Here is a 14,520-nt window from a genome sequence, read left to right as displayed (position 1 = left end):
CTTCACATTTATTTAGTTCTAGTAAGTCATATTTCGTGGTTGTTTTCATGACTGCAAATAATTAATTAGGAAACTGTAAATGGCCTACAAATTGTTTATTAATAATCTTGCGAGAAAGTTAGTAAGATCGAGTTTTGAAGCAAATGGATAAGGACGTTACTTGGATAAATCGTGATCAGTAACACCAGTTTACTTCATGGTCTCTCTTTTAATTCATTTAATTAATATAAAAGGAGACCTATTTAATGTTTACGATGAATAATAAATGTTAGATAAAAAGCACTGATTGATCCATTTGTCATTTACAATTTTTGTAGCAATAAATAACCAATCATCATGCTACAGATTGTCATATTAACTTTATGATTAAAAAAATGTAATTCCTATCAACATAAAGCGTTTTCAACACTATGTACAGGTATTATAAGCAAAGATGGATAGTGGCTAGCAGTGGAATCCAGGACGCGCGTCAAGTCCTATATGGGACTGGTCAGCTGGATGCACCTGCATCTCAGAGTTGATGTTCACTCTGGAACTCAAACCCAGTAACTTTCGCTTCAAACGCAATCGCGTTATCCACTCAGCTACTGAGTCCTGATATCCACTTGCTTGTGCAATGAGGTGAAGTTTGAATTCACTTCGTATTGTTTGTTTGAATCCCAGATTGAACATCAACTCTGAGATGCAGTACATCCAGCTGACGAGTCCCGAATAGGATGAAACGTGAGTCCTGGATTCTATCGCTAGCTTGTTAAATAAGGCAATATCGAGGCAATACGCACAGTATGTGCATATGCCAATAAGAGACTGACCAACTGCAGTCTCCAGCATCAATGGGACGATTCAAACAAACAATATTATGTACAGGTATTTCTATAAAGTCTTCTATTTGATATTGAGATGAATAAAAGGCTATTTATTTTTATCGCAATTAAGTTAATCCTATAATACAATGAAATTGCATAATTCTTATCTTATTAGGTCATAGGTTATTGTTGAATCATTTACTGAATTCATAAACTAATTAATTTTATTGAAAAAAAAATTAATAAACAAAACAAAGTATGAAATCAGAAATCATTCTGAAAGTTTTCGATCTTTTTTTCACATTTTCTAAAGGTGATTTACCCCTCTAAAACTAACTAAACTTCAGAAGTCTGTAAATGACTGATGAATTTGAATTACGGGGTGAAATGGACAACAATGAATGATGGAATAAACGGTTTTAATTTGCATATAATAGTATTTATACCCTGTACGCCTATTTTACACATATATATGATAGAAAAACTATGGAATACTACAATACAAACAATTTCATTCAAAATCTCTTTGACCTTATCTTTAAGGAAAAAAAGGAAGTAAAACGTGGAAGGGCATCAAATAAATCAATAATAACGTTTCGACGAATATTATCACAACATTATATTAACGTTTTATCTCTCAATAAACAAACACCCTCTTTCTAAAGAAAACACCTTAAATGTTTCTATTTCTTAAGTCTGTTGTTTGTCTTTTTAAAAAAATAGTATTTGTATTCGCTTGTGTATATGTGTGAGGGTGACAGTATAAGAGGAAGACGGGAGTTTAACATTCGGTTTTCTTTTCGAACGTCAATTAGTCGGTAGTTCATTTTTTCTTTGCTGAAATCCATGGCATACTTTTAAAAAATTCACTATAGGTTATTAAGAGATATATTACATAGTTATGCATGATGAATGCATATTTTCTCCCAAAATGATTGATCTTTATATATTGAAAATATATAAATATTTGAAATGAATTTATAGACTGTTTAATGATGTAACTGATATTCAGTGTCATCTATAAAACTTTAATCAATATTTTTTAATGTCAGTAAATAAAACATTTTCACAGAACATATAAAACTACATATTTTTAATAATTCCTAATCATGAATCAATTGTAGCTAGACCACCGTGGAAAACCTAGAAACCCTGGATGGCCGTTTCATCCCAGTATGGGACTCTTCAGCAATGAATATCCACGATTCTGCCCCGCGGGATTCGAAACCAGGACTCAGGTTTTCCATGGTAGTTAAGCTTCAATCACTTCATAAATTCAAGTATTTAACAACTTAAATCTCCATAAAACCATCTTTCAATAATTCCAAATCAGTTGAAATTCATAGATAGCATAGATCTCAGACACGATATAGTTCTTGATAAGTAGTATCTTTTTTATTTTATCAATCTATTTTTGATCAAATATTTTTTTAGAAGTAAATAACTTATAGATGAAGAAAATTATTTACTTTATCGTCAAGTTGAAAATAAATTTAATGTTCTCTTTTATAGAACATGAGTTGATTTTTAAAAAAAATTTAAATATTGAGTTTTAATTGTCAGAAGGGGTTTTTATGGAGATTTAGTATTTTCACCAAGTTTTCCCAGGTGGTCTAGATTCAATTGACTGACACTTTCAACCATGAAAATATTGAATTGTTTCAATAAAATGTTTTTAATTGTTAGATTTTGATCAGCTTTTTATTATTTTAATAAGAAATATGAATGAGAATAAGAATAGATGATCATTTATAGCTGATATGCTCAATATGCTAGTTTTTTATATTTAAACTTATAGAACTAAATGTATTCAGTTATTCTAATGTCAATTATACAAAATGAATGAATATAATAATGAATATGGTCCACGTGCTAACAACTTACCAGTTTTTGATCTTATTACTTCTTAAAGTAATTCTTAGTGGTTCTATTCGAAATTATTTCCGCTGTAATATTGTTTGTTTTATGTTAGATGTAGAGTTGAAATTAACAGGTAGAACTGATAGTCAGTATCGTTTTCTTGACACTTGTCATGAATATACATTTAACTTTTGACAAGAGTAGTACTCACTGTCTGACTGAAATATATGTTATTCAATGTCCATTTAAAATATATTGCTACTATAAAACAACTACTCATTTTTAGGACCGAAATGCTTACTTTTATTGTTCGTTTGATTGTAACCAGTATAAAGTCTTTAGTATCGGACTAACTGATTTGTTGGTGCTTTGCTAAATCAGTGTTCATGCCCAAAAAATAATAAGGACGCTACCCTTTACATTTATCCAGTTATTGGCCGTCATATATCCGATTCTATTATATGAACGTTTAACAATTAATGTCATATATTTCCTCTGTATAGTTCAAAGTGAACGAATTTACAAATAAAACTGAGTTATTCGAATAATTTCTGATTTAAGCTCCATAAATTGAAACCACTTATGTGGTATTATGTGAGAAAATCAAAATAAAATTTCCGTACATTATGTTTATGCGAATTTACGCTCATCTCAACTAATCTATTAATTTTAATTTCATCAGCTTTTTCACAAACGAACCGTTTTATGGACAGCCTTAACTTGGAGAAATATATGAAATTTATCAAAATGAGATTTATCGAGTATGTTATTTTAAACAGTTGTTTCTTTCCACTGTGAAACTTTTTAATTATGAGTAGCTAGAACAATATGTGTGCTCGAAGTAAAGTACAGAGGCCATATGGAAATCACAAAACATTTATTATGAAAAGTTCACAGTCAGTGATACACGTTTATCAATCTAATCATCTCTCGATTTCGCGCTATCATCAGATTGATTTTACACTTTTTTTCTGTGGTCAGAATTTGCAATATCTCAAAAATTTGAGCTAAGAGTTATTTTTACACCCTTACACGTTATGTAGTGAGCTAAACCAATATAGTTCATTCTAATCACGATAACTATCTGGATTCATGAGTTCATTTCGAATTGCAGTTGTCTGTTACACTTTTGTATAAACGAAATATTTGAACTATGCGTGGCATACTTTTTTTCAGTAAAGTTGGATAGTGGCTAACAGAAATCCAGGATGCGTATTTTATCCTATTTGGAACTCAATAGGTAGATACATACACCATTCAGATTTATTTTAAAAAATATATACGGCTAAACGCCAACATTAATTCACTCTGCCTACGGTGCATATATATCGAAAGAAACTGAACACTTTCAGACTTTAATATCAATAACAGAAAAATACTAACCCCTAAAAAGGTAATTTTGTATATAGAATGAGTTCAAATGGACTTAATATGACTTATTAACTTATAGGAACAAATATTCATAAATATATAAAGAAGGGATATAAAAATTTTGTTAATATGATTAAATGTCATTAGATGAAAAGTATAGTTTGAATGTAATTAACACCCTTATTATTAGCTTAACCAGTCAAAAGTTTAGCTAAAAATAGAAAATATATTGTTCAAATACTAAAAAACAAGATGAATAAATATCTACGAATAATATAATATATAATATAATTAAGTAAAACTATAACTCAATTTTAGGTATTTGGAGGCAGTTAATTTATTGGTGTGTCAACTGTTATTTAGCACTGTCCAACTTATCTGTATTTCAGTATTTAGATTATATAAGAGCTCGAGCTCTGTATACACCGTTAACAATCATATCTACTAGAATAGTAAAGCACGAAGTGCCTTAATGGTTAAGCACAACAAGTATAAAATAATGATAATAATAATATTCAATTATCAATACTAAGAGTTTAACGTTATTCTATATTGCCAATATATTAATCATATATAATTAATTCCTATCATGGTATTCACATGATTTTTGGATTGTTTAGTTGACAGATGAATAAATTTTACGTTGCTGTTTTTTTTTCCTTTTTTGAACATATTAAAATTTGTTTTACTGAATAGAACTAAATGAATTCATTAAATTTAAATTATCTTAATAATTCATGGAAAAAAAGTTATGAAAGAGACATTTTCGATAAATACTTGCGTGCATGTGATGACGTCATAATAATAATAAACTGTTAAACCAATCATTAAGAAGACTTTTATAACTTTTTTTTGTGGTTGCATATTTGTAACTTAACTATTTATAATATAGTTGCCAAGTTTGTTTTTTTAATTAAATGAAATTAACAAGATGATCATTTGAATTAATTATGATACCATAGTGATAGATGGTTCTGTATGATTATTAATATTTTTTGATAATTTTTTTTAATCGTTTCATTTTAGTCATTTTATTCAGAAAAAAATTATTAAAATATAGATTATTTATATAATTAATTATTTCATCTCAAGATGAAAATACGTGTTTTTTTTTCTTTACACCTTACTTACTTATCTACTTACGCCTGTTACTCCCAATTGAGCATAGACCGCCCGAACAGCATGCACCAACCCACTCTGTCCTGGGCCTTCCTTTGTACTTTTATCCAGTTGTTGTTCATTCTTCTCATAACTGTCTCCATTTCTCGGCGCAATGTGTTCTTTGGTCTTCCTCTTTTCCTTTGACCTTCAGGATTGCATGTGAGGGCTTGTCTTGTGGCGCAGTTGGCTGCTTTACCCAATGTGTGTCCTACCCACTTCTAGCGCGTCTTCCTGATTTCGTCGTCCACTGAAATCTGGTTTGTTTTCACTCACAGTAGAATGTTGCTGATAGTGTCTGGCCAACGTATCAGAAGTATTTTGTGTAGACAACTGTTAATAAACACCTGTATCTTCTTGGTGATGACTTTCGTAGCTCTCCAGGTTTCCGTTTCCTACAGTAGAACTGTCTTGAAATTTGTATTGAAAATTCTGACCATGGTGTTGGTTGACAATTTTTTTGAGTTCCAGATGTTCTTTAGTTTTCTTTACACTATAGTCATATAAAACTATCTAAAATACTCTACATTCAATGTTGTTAATGCAAATTATCAATAAATACCATGATCAATTAAAAATAAATAAATAAATGATGCAGTTATTGACAGGTTTATCAAATCAGTCAGTAGTATTTTATCATTGAGCTTTATGTATGACTTAATAACGGTTGGTAGTTGGTATATGATTATTTTTTTAATGAATTAATTTTCTTTTGCCAAGTAACACTCTTAAATCATTTATGACTTAATACAATAAATCTCTTATCATATGATTTAAACACAATGTGAATCAATCTAAGTACTAAATGGTTATATCATCTTAATCATCTTAACTATTAAATGAGCTCATTAAACTGACAAATTTATATATATAAACATAAATAATGATTTAATAAAAGAAAACTTTAGTCATAAAATTAGAATAACTTACATTTTAAAAGAAAAAAATAATAATAAGGTATTAATAATTTATTTGATTGAAATAAACCGCGGTATTTAGTTAAAAAAAAAAGAAAAAAAGAAGAAAATGCAACTACATGTAACGCAAATACTGGAAAAATTTCAAGCTTTGCAATTTATGAAAAGAAAATTAATAACCAACTGTATGAATCGCTAATTATTGACTAGTTTATTTATTTATTATATTCAATTTGATCACATATAATTTCTATAATAAACAATTATATATAAGGATTTCGACAGTTTGTATTATAAGTCTTTACTTATTATTTTTAATAATAAGTTGTCTAGTTATTAACAATTTACCATAACTTATTCTAATCGCTGACTGCCCCAACAAGCGATGTTTTGTGATGTAGGAGTAGGTTGGAAGAAAGCAAGGGGTGGCTAGACCAAAACATGGCACAAATCTATTAAGTTACTGATAAGTGGATTGAGTCATGTTGGTAAGTGTAGACTACCTGGCTGGGATCCGCGAGATGATAGCAATCGATGCTTAGAGACCTTGAATGACATGGCTCAAAATCGTTTGTAATGGCGCAGGTGCATCCATTCTTCGTGTTCTCCCAAATTCTAATCTTCTGAATTCTTCAAGTCTCTATTTTTTCTCTCATAAAATTTATTTCACTGTATTATACTCCTTCAATAATATCTTCAAACCCTAATCTTTCCGATAACTGCCTATACTTTTACTGCCTGTGACACTATGGGATTTGAATAGACAACTGCATCTCTGTGCTAATGTGGTATGGTAACTCGGACAGATATACGTACGTACGAAGTTCTACGTTGTGACTCACTGACTGACTGATAACTTACTCTAATCAGAACATATTGGAATTTTCTATTAATAATCTGAAACTGAGTTATATTCTTTATAAATATTTATATTAATACAAAAGAAATTTGAAGATCACATTATGCATAACAATGAATAATAAATAAATTTAATGATTCTCTAGTGTAGACTAGAAATAATGATGACCACTGAACTCTGCCTAATGTAGTATCCTTGTTTTTAACATGATTTTAATAATAAACACAATGATTCATGTTTATATTGAGAAAACTATGGTAAACCTTGTCGAGAATGATAAATATTTACCTGAAATATTTTTAAATATATAATTAGCATAATTGAAAACTATTCACAATTCTTCTTACTAATTAATAGTATCGAAAATTTACGAAAAACTGATTAGCTAACAGCAGTTCTATTCTTAGAAGTTCGACAGTCATATTTCCTATAGATTCGGTTTTAAAATGGTCAAATTGTTAAAATGCATGTGATTGATTTGATAAATGCCTCGTTCTCTACATAACACAACGAGTTAGTATTTTCTTTAATCACGACATTTATTGTCATCTAGCATTAATCGGATTTGGTGTACAGAATTTTAGACAGATTTATTCGCCAATACAGTGAAAAGCAAAAGTTCAGATTATAAATTACAAACGGCTGAAATATTGACAAATACTGTGTTACTCGAATTGATTTCATCTGACTGGCTATTTATTGAAAAGTAACCTACTTTAGTATCAGAAGGGGTTTTGTGGATATTATAGTAATTCCATTGGTTGAGATCATGAGCCAATTGAAGCTGGACTGCCATGGAAAACCTGGAAGCATTGGATGGCCGTTTCGTCCTATCGTGGGAGTCCTCAGCAGTGCGCATTCACAAACCCACCTTGCGAGATTCAAATCCAGAACCTATCGGTCTCACGTGCGAGTGCAAAACCTCTAGACCACTGAGCTGGCGAGCATCCAACGGTGTTAATGTTTAACTCCTACTAATCCATGAAATTGAGCTTCAAGAGGTATTTCCCGGAGTTCTAGTGAGAAGCAGTGACCAGTGGAGTTCAAACGAGTCTGCTGTGAGATAGTAACTCACTGAAGAAAATGGTGAATGTCGCTCAATTTCACGGATTAGTTGAAATTAGACACTGACACTGTTGGACGCCGACTCACTGGTCTAGAGGTTAAGTGTTTACGCGCGAGACTGATTGGTGCTGGGTTCGAGTCTCATAAGGTGGGATCGTGGATGCGCACTGCTGAGGAGTCCCATGATAGGACGAAACGGCCGTTCAATGCTTCCAGTTTTTCCATGGCGATCTAGCTTTAATTGACTCATGGTCTCAACTATTGAAATTAACCTACTTTAGCTCAATTATTTATAGCATACATCAGTTTATTTCAAAAAATTGTTCTTTTTATAAGGATACATAGATTGAATATTAAACTGTAAATGCTTCCAACTTGATTTATCTTTAGTAATTTTCTCTCTCAAAGTTTATCGTTATCCATAAAATTATCTGCTCTATATCTCAACTGAACTATTTGCTCATTGACACATGAATAACATGATGCAGATTATATTTTTTTCTCTGAAAATGAATTTATCCAACGAATATAAAAGTATATTTAGCTAAATGAATGCTTTAATAAAAACTACAATTAATAAAAAAGTGTCATTAATTATCATGTAGTTGAATTGTATTTTATTGAGCTTCATCAGTAAATTTTATATTGACGACAAGTGATTAGTACGTTACAACATTCTACAAAGTAATTAATTTTTAAGTTTTTGAATCGGTTTTCATTAGTTACATAGACAGAATACGAATGATGTTGAATAGACTCTTGATTAAAGCTGCAAATTTGTAGTGTTTATAATGATTGATGTTTTAAATTGTATAGTCATTAGATTTCTGATTTATTCAAGCTATCTTTAGTTTATATAATTCTGTTATCCATGATATATAATATTAGTTATTCTGTTCCATACGCAACGTCTGAAATTTATATAATGACATATTAGTTTATTGCAGAATGTATTCAAAGTAAAATAACAAAATATTAAGTAACGGTACATTCTTCAAAACCATGTGATGGATCATATTAAGTAAGATAGCTTTTGTGAGGATTTTATATGATTCCAAGGAAATTTTCAGTTAAAATGTTACTAAATGTAATGAACTGCGTCTATTTTTCTCGACAGATTAAGGACTCACTGTAAGAGATGATGGTATTGGTTTTTTAATTTTCGACTGAGTCTTATAATACTCACTATTCATTGATTCCCGGCACTTAATGATGCCCTAACTGAAATACGTCTGTGATGAATACTATCTCTATAAAATCTCTAAATAAAAATATAATAATTACACTGTTTTGTGATAAATTCTCTTTAAATGTGACATTTACTCAGTTTCTGTCTTAATCAAGTCTACAATATTATTTCTAGTTACTACGTCAATAAATTTCAATATGGCAAAATTTTCTTCGAAACAGTTTTATTCCCATAATCTTTAGATTGATTTATTTCGATGAAATTAAGAATGTGATGACAAGTTTGTTTGTTAGTATTCATGTTTATAATGAATAGAATGAATGAAGTGTCGTACATTTTGAAATAGACCATGTGACAAAAAAAACTAAATTGAAGAAGTATGATCAATCATACATTAAATAAAGAAGTAAATGGAGGAAAAATGATGGTTCAACTATTTTTGAATTAAGCAAATGAAGATCATTTAAAATGTGAACGTGATCGGATTATACACCAATATGAATAAATGAAGTAGGTAAATATAGAAACTCAACAAACTAATGATGATATTTAAAGACAAAAAAAAATAGAAAATAAAGTTTTGAAAAGAGAATACTCATTTAAGGAGATGAATGAAAGGTAATTGAAACAAAAGCAATCATACAAACTGTTTCTGCATAAGTGAATGTGATTTAAGTGTACACAAATCATTGTTCAATCAAAAGAGATGTAAGTATATAGTGCTTGATGAAATAGGTTCAATTTTAAAAATACTATCCAATAGTCCATCTTTTGTTACATGATTATAATTAACTACACATTACGAAATTAAGTTTTACAGTTCTACTTTATTGAACTATGCTAGAAGGTAATATTTGAAGTGTAGTAAAGTGTTCGTTAATCAATGATCTATTTATATAGTTCCACGATAGTAGGTGAATAACCATATGGACGTCTACAATAAAATATAAATCGTCTTTTTTATTTTTTATAGAAAGTAATTTACCAAATAAAGTTTAAATCCACTTGGTATTGTTTACTTGAATCTTCATATTATTGTTTAGGACTGCAACTGGTCAGTTTCCTATTGGCATATGTGCATACTGTGCGTATTGCATCGATATTGTCTTAATTAACAAGCATTATAAGCAAAGATGGATAATGGCTATACAATTTAAAACATCAATCATTATAAACACTACAAATTTGCAGCTTTAATCAAGAGTCTATTCAACATCATTCGTATTCTGTCTATGTAACTAATGAAAACCGATTCAAAAACTTAAAAATTAATTACTTTGTAGAATGTTGTAACGTACTAATCACTTGTCGTCAATATAAAATTTACTGATGAAGCTCAATAAAATACAATTCAACTACATGATAATTAATGACACTTTTTTATTAATTGTAGTTTTTATTAAAGCATTCATTTAGCTAAATATACTTTTATATTCGTTGGATAAATTCATTTTCAGAGAAAAAAATATAATCTGCATCATGTTATTCATGTGTCAATGAGCAAATAGTTCAGTTGAGATATAGAGCAGATAATTTTATGGATAACGATAAACTTTGAGAGAGAAAATTACTAAAGATAAATCAAGTTGGAAGCATTTACAGTTTAATATTCAATCTATGTATCCTTATAAAAAGATCAACTACTGATGGTATCCGATCAACGGACACTCAGTACTTTGAGTAGACAATTACTTATAAATACTTGTACTTTCTCGATGATGGTTGTAGTATTTCTCTACGTTTCAGCTCCGTAGAGTTTAAATGTCATGATGTTTGTATTAAAGATTGTGACTTTGATATTGATTAACAGTTGTATTGAGTTCCATATGTTTTTCAATTGTGGGGATACTGTCTTTCCTCTGCCAATCCTTGCCTTTACGTCTGCATCGGGTCCTCCTTGTTCGTCGCTCATGCTACCCAGATACCAGAATGATTCTACCTCTTCCAGAGTTTCCCCTTGATGTATGACTGGATTGATATTCTCCCTGTTGTGCTAAAAGGATTTCGGTCTTACCTTTGTGTATATTGAGGTCTACTGATGTGGAAGCTGCTGCCACATTAGTTATCTTCACCTGCATTTGCTGATGTGTATAAGATAGAATGGATATTTCATCTGTGAAATCCAAATCGTCTAGTTTATTTCGAACTGTCTATTTTATTCCGTGCTTCCTGTCAGATGTCAACGTCTTCACAATCCAGTCAACCATCATAAGGAATAGAAAGGGTGAGAGTAAACAGGCTTGTCTGACACCGGTCCTCACTTGGAATGCATCTGTCAGCTGTCATCCATGCACTAAAATGCACTGTAGTCCGTCGTGTGAGTTCTGGATAATGTTGACAATCTTCTCAGGAACTCAATAGTGTCGAAGAAGTTTCCATAATGTTCTCCTATCCACACTGTCAAACACCTTCTCATAATCAATAAAGTTGATGTATGGCGGCAAATTCTACTCAATTGATTGTTCATCGATGAATCGTATTAGGGTCTGTGCACGACTGATCTTTACGGAATCCAACCTGTTGTTCTTGAAGTTGAACGTCTATTGAGTCTTTCACCTAATTCAGGATGTTGGCAGCTACTTCTATGTCTAACTTTACTGTTTCAACTGGTGTACTGTCTGGTTCTACTGCTTTCCCACTGTTGGTTTGTCTTATATATATATATATATATATTTGAATATAGTACACCCTCATTACACTTTACATCATGATAACTGTTTTTTTAGAATGAATAAACAAAAAATACAATTTAGATATTTCCGTTTATCACAAATCTGTTGAATTGAAAATAAAAAGAGATGGATGACCGATTTTGTACTGTTGAATGGTTTTGATTGACAGAATCAATAATATTTATAATAACTGTCATAATAACAATCCAGTACGAACAATTGTAGCAAAAATGTTATGCATCAAATGTGAGTATTCAGATTAACAAAATAAGTCAAAAATCCGATTCAGAGTTTTTGTTTTCTTTCTTATAAACCTTTCACTATTTATATAAGCCTCTAAGTATTATCTGCTTGAAGCTGTTTTAATGTCTTGAATTATGATTTTATTCCATAGTAAACGTACAAAGTTAATTAAGGTGAGTTGAACAAGCAAAATACGCACTGCATGTTATGGTAAGTTGGCCTGATTTAAGTAATACAACACTTGAAATCTGGAATTTAACCTAAAATATATCACTCATACTTAAATTCACTTAGTATTGTTTACTCGAATCTTCCCATTATTGTTTAGGATTGCAACTGGTCAGTCTCTTATCGGCATATGTGCATACTGTGCATATTGCCCCGATATAGCCTTAATTCACAAGCATTAAAGTGAATTTAAACTTCACCCCATTGCACAAACAAGTGAATATCAGGACTCAGTAGGTAAGTGGATAACGCGGTGGTGTTTGAAGCAAACGGTACTGGGTTTGAGTTCCAGGGTGAACATCAACTCAGAGATGCAGATACACTCAGCTGACGAGTCTCAAATGGGACAAAACGCGCGTCCTGTATTCCTCTGCTAGCCACTATCCATCTTTACTTATTACTCATATTTAAAGTTTGTAAGTCTACAAAACGTAGGCTATGAAAACCATCAAAAATATCACAAAAGCCCCTCCTGAGTATTTGAATCGTCTACCATCCTATTATTTCTTGTTTTTGTAATATCTCAAAAGTTATTTTCTCAAACGGAACCATTTTTACAGTAAGCAGATGCGTCAGATTGTTTTATTGCTCTAAACCATGAAAAGTTTGAAGGAAAAATAAACGTACAGCTAACCAACAAACTTAAAATTCACTATTGATTTACCAACATAATTTGGTCTCATAGGTAAGTTGAAAAATATTGAGTTTCATTTTAATCACTGGTTAGGATAAATGCTCGTACATATTTAAAGTAAAAATCACCACTCACTACATTAAATATTATTTGTTCTTAATTAAACGTAAGTTTTCCGATAGACATTTATTATTGTTGTATCCGGACGAGAATAGATGAATAGTAACTGTCGCTAATTATTTATTGACAAATATTATGTGAATATTCTTATTGTATGACTATTAAGTGACTAAAATACATGTATATTCATGTTCCCTTTCATTATAAGCTTTTATTTGATATACTAACTATTATCACACGATTCACTATTCTTGAGATATTCCCGATGTATTAGTAACAATTTCTCACAATCACAGCCACTTTGGATTTGATCTTGTACAAATTTCATTTCCTATTTAATGGTGTGATGTGGTCTGATTTGTTTGTATATAAACACAGTATGTTTGAAATATAGGATTCATATCGCAGCGTCTGAGATTGGCGTTCTAGACTCAATAGGCAGGGCTAAGCTGAAAAAGGACTGATCGGGACTCTAGGCTGCTCGTACTGGTGTATGCGTCATTAGTTTGGTCGTATAAGTTGATATATCGAAATTTGGCAATCGTATTTTGCGATCATTTTGTAGGCTAAGGACATGATATATATAATATAATTTAACCATATCGAAAAGTCGTAAAGGAAATGCAATGAAAATACCCATAATTTAAATATTGTTTCTATTTTTATGCATAAACTAATGTTGAGATACAAGTTAGCAAAATCAAGCCAAATGATCAACTACACGATACAAAAAACTAAGAGGAAGGATGATGATTTTCCAGTTAAAATACAGTTATCAATTAAACCACATATGAATGCAATTCATCTGATATATTTCATTTAATTAACCTACAAATAGGATCAGTTAAGATAATTGCCTTTTACAAAAAAAAAACCACTTATTGTCAAAATCATTGCATTTAGCTATAGAAAGCTAAAAGATGGCTTCAGTTATCAAAGATACAAATCAGTAGTTTCCAAGTAAGTTAATCGATATTTTGAAGCGCGTAGTCTTCAGACCGAAATCTTAATCTGTAGCATTCTCATCTGAGTTTTCTTCTACAAGTTTTTTTCACTGTATATCAGTTGAAATGACTTGGTACCTTCTCTAAAATCTTGAGTATCTTTTTTGTAGAATTTATCCACTTCTGACGAAAAAAGGAATTGTCTGTATTTAGTTTGTTTTAATATACCTAGGCCTCACAGTGTGTACTAGTTTAAAGTGTTGTATTTTGAACATTTAAATCGAACATTCTCTTCATAAATTACAATACTATAAACTTATGAGCGAAAAACATTACAAGTACTCAAATAAAGTAAAGTCAGCTTAATGTGATTTCAATTGTTTTAATCATAGAAACAGTATCAAAGCAGTGTTAGCAAACATGGATAGTGGCTAGCAGTGGAATTCAGGACGCG

The sequence above is a fragment of the Schistosoma mansoni genome, chromosome 3 (genome assembly GCF_000237925.1).
Source record: "Schistosoma mansoni strain Puerto Rico chromosome 3, complete genome".
NCBI lineage: Eukaryota > Metazoa > Platyhelminthes > Trematoda > Strigeidida > Schistosomatidae > Schistosoma > Schistosoma mansoni.
Note: the sequence above shows the minus strand (reverse complement) of the source record.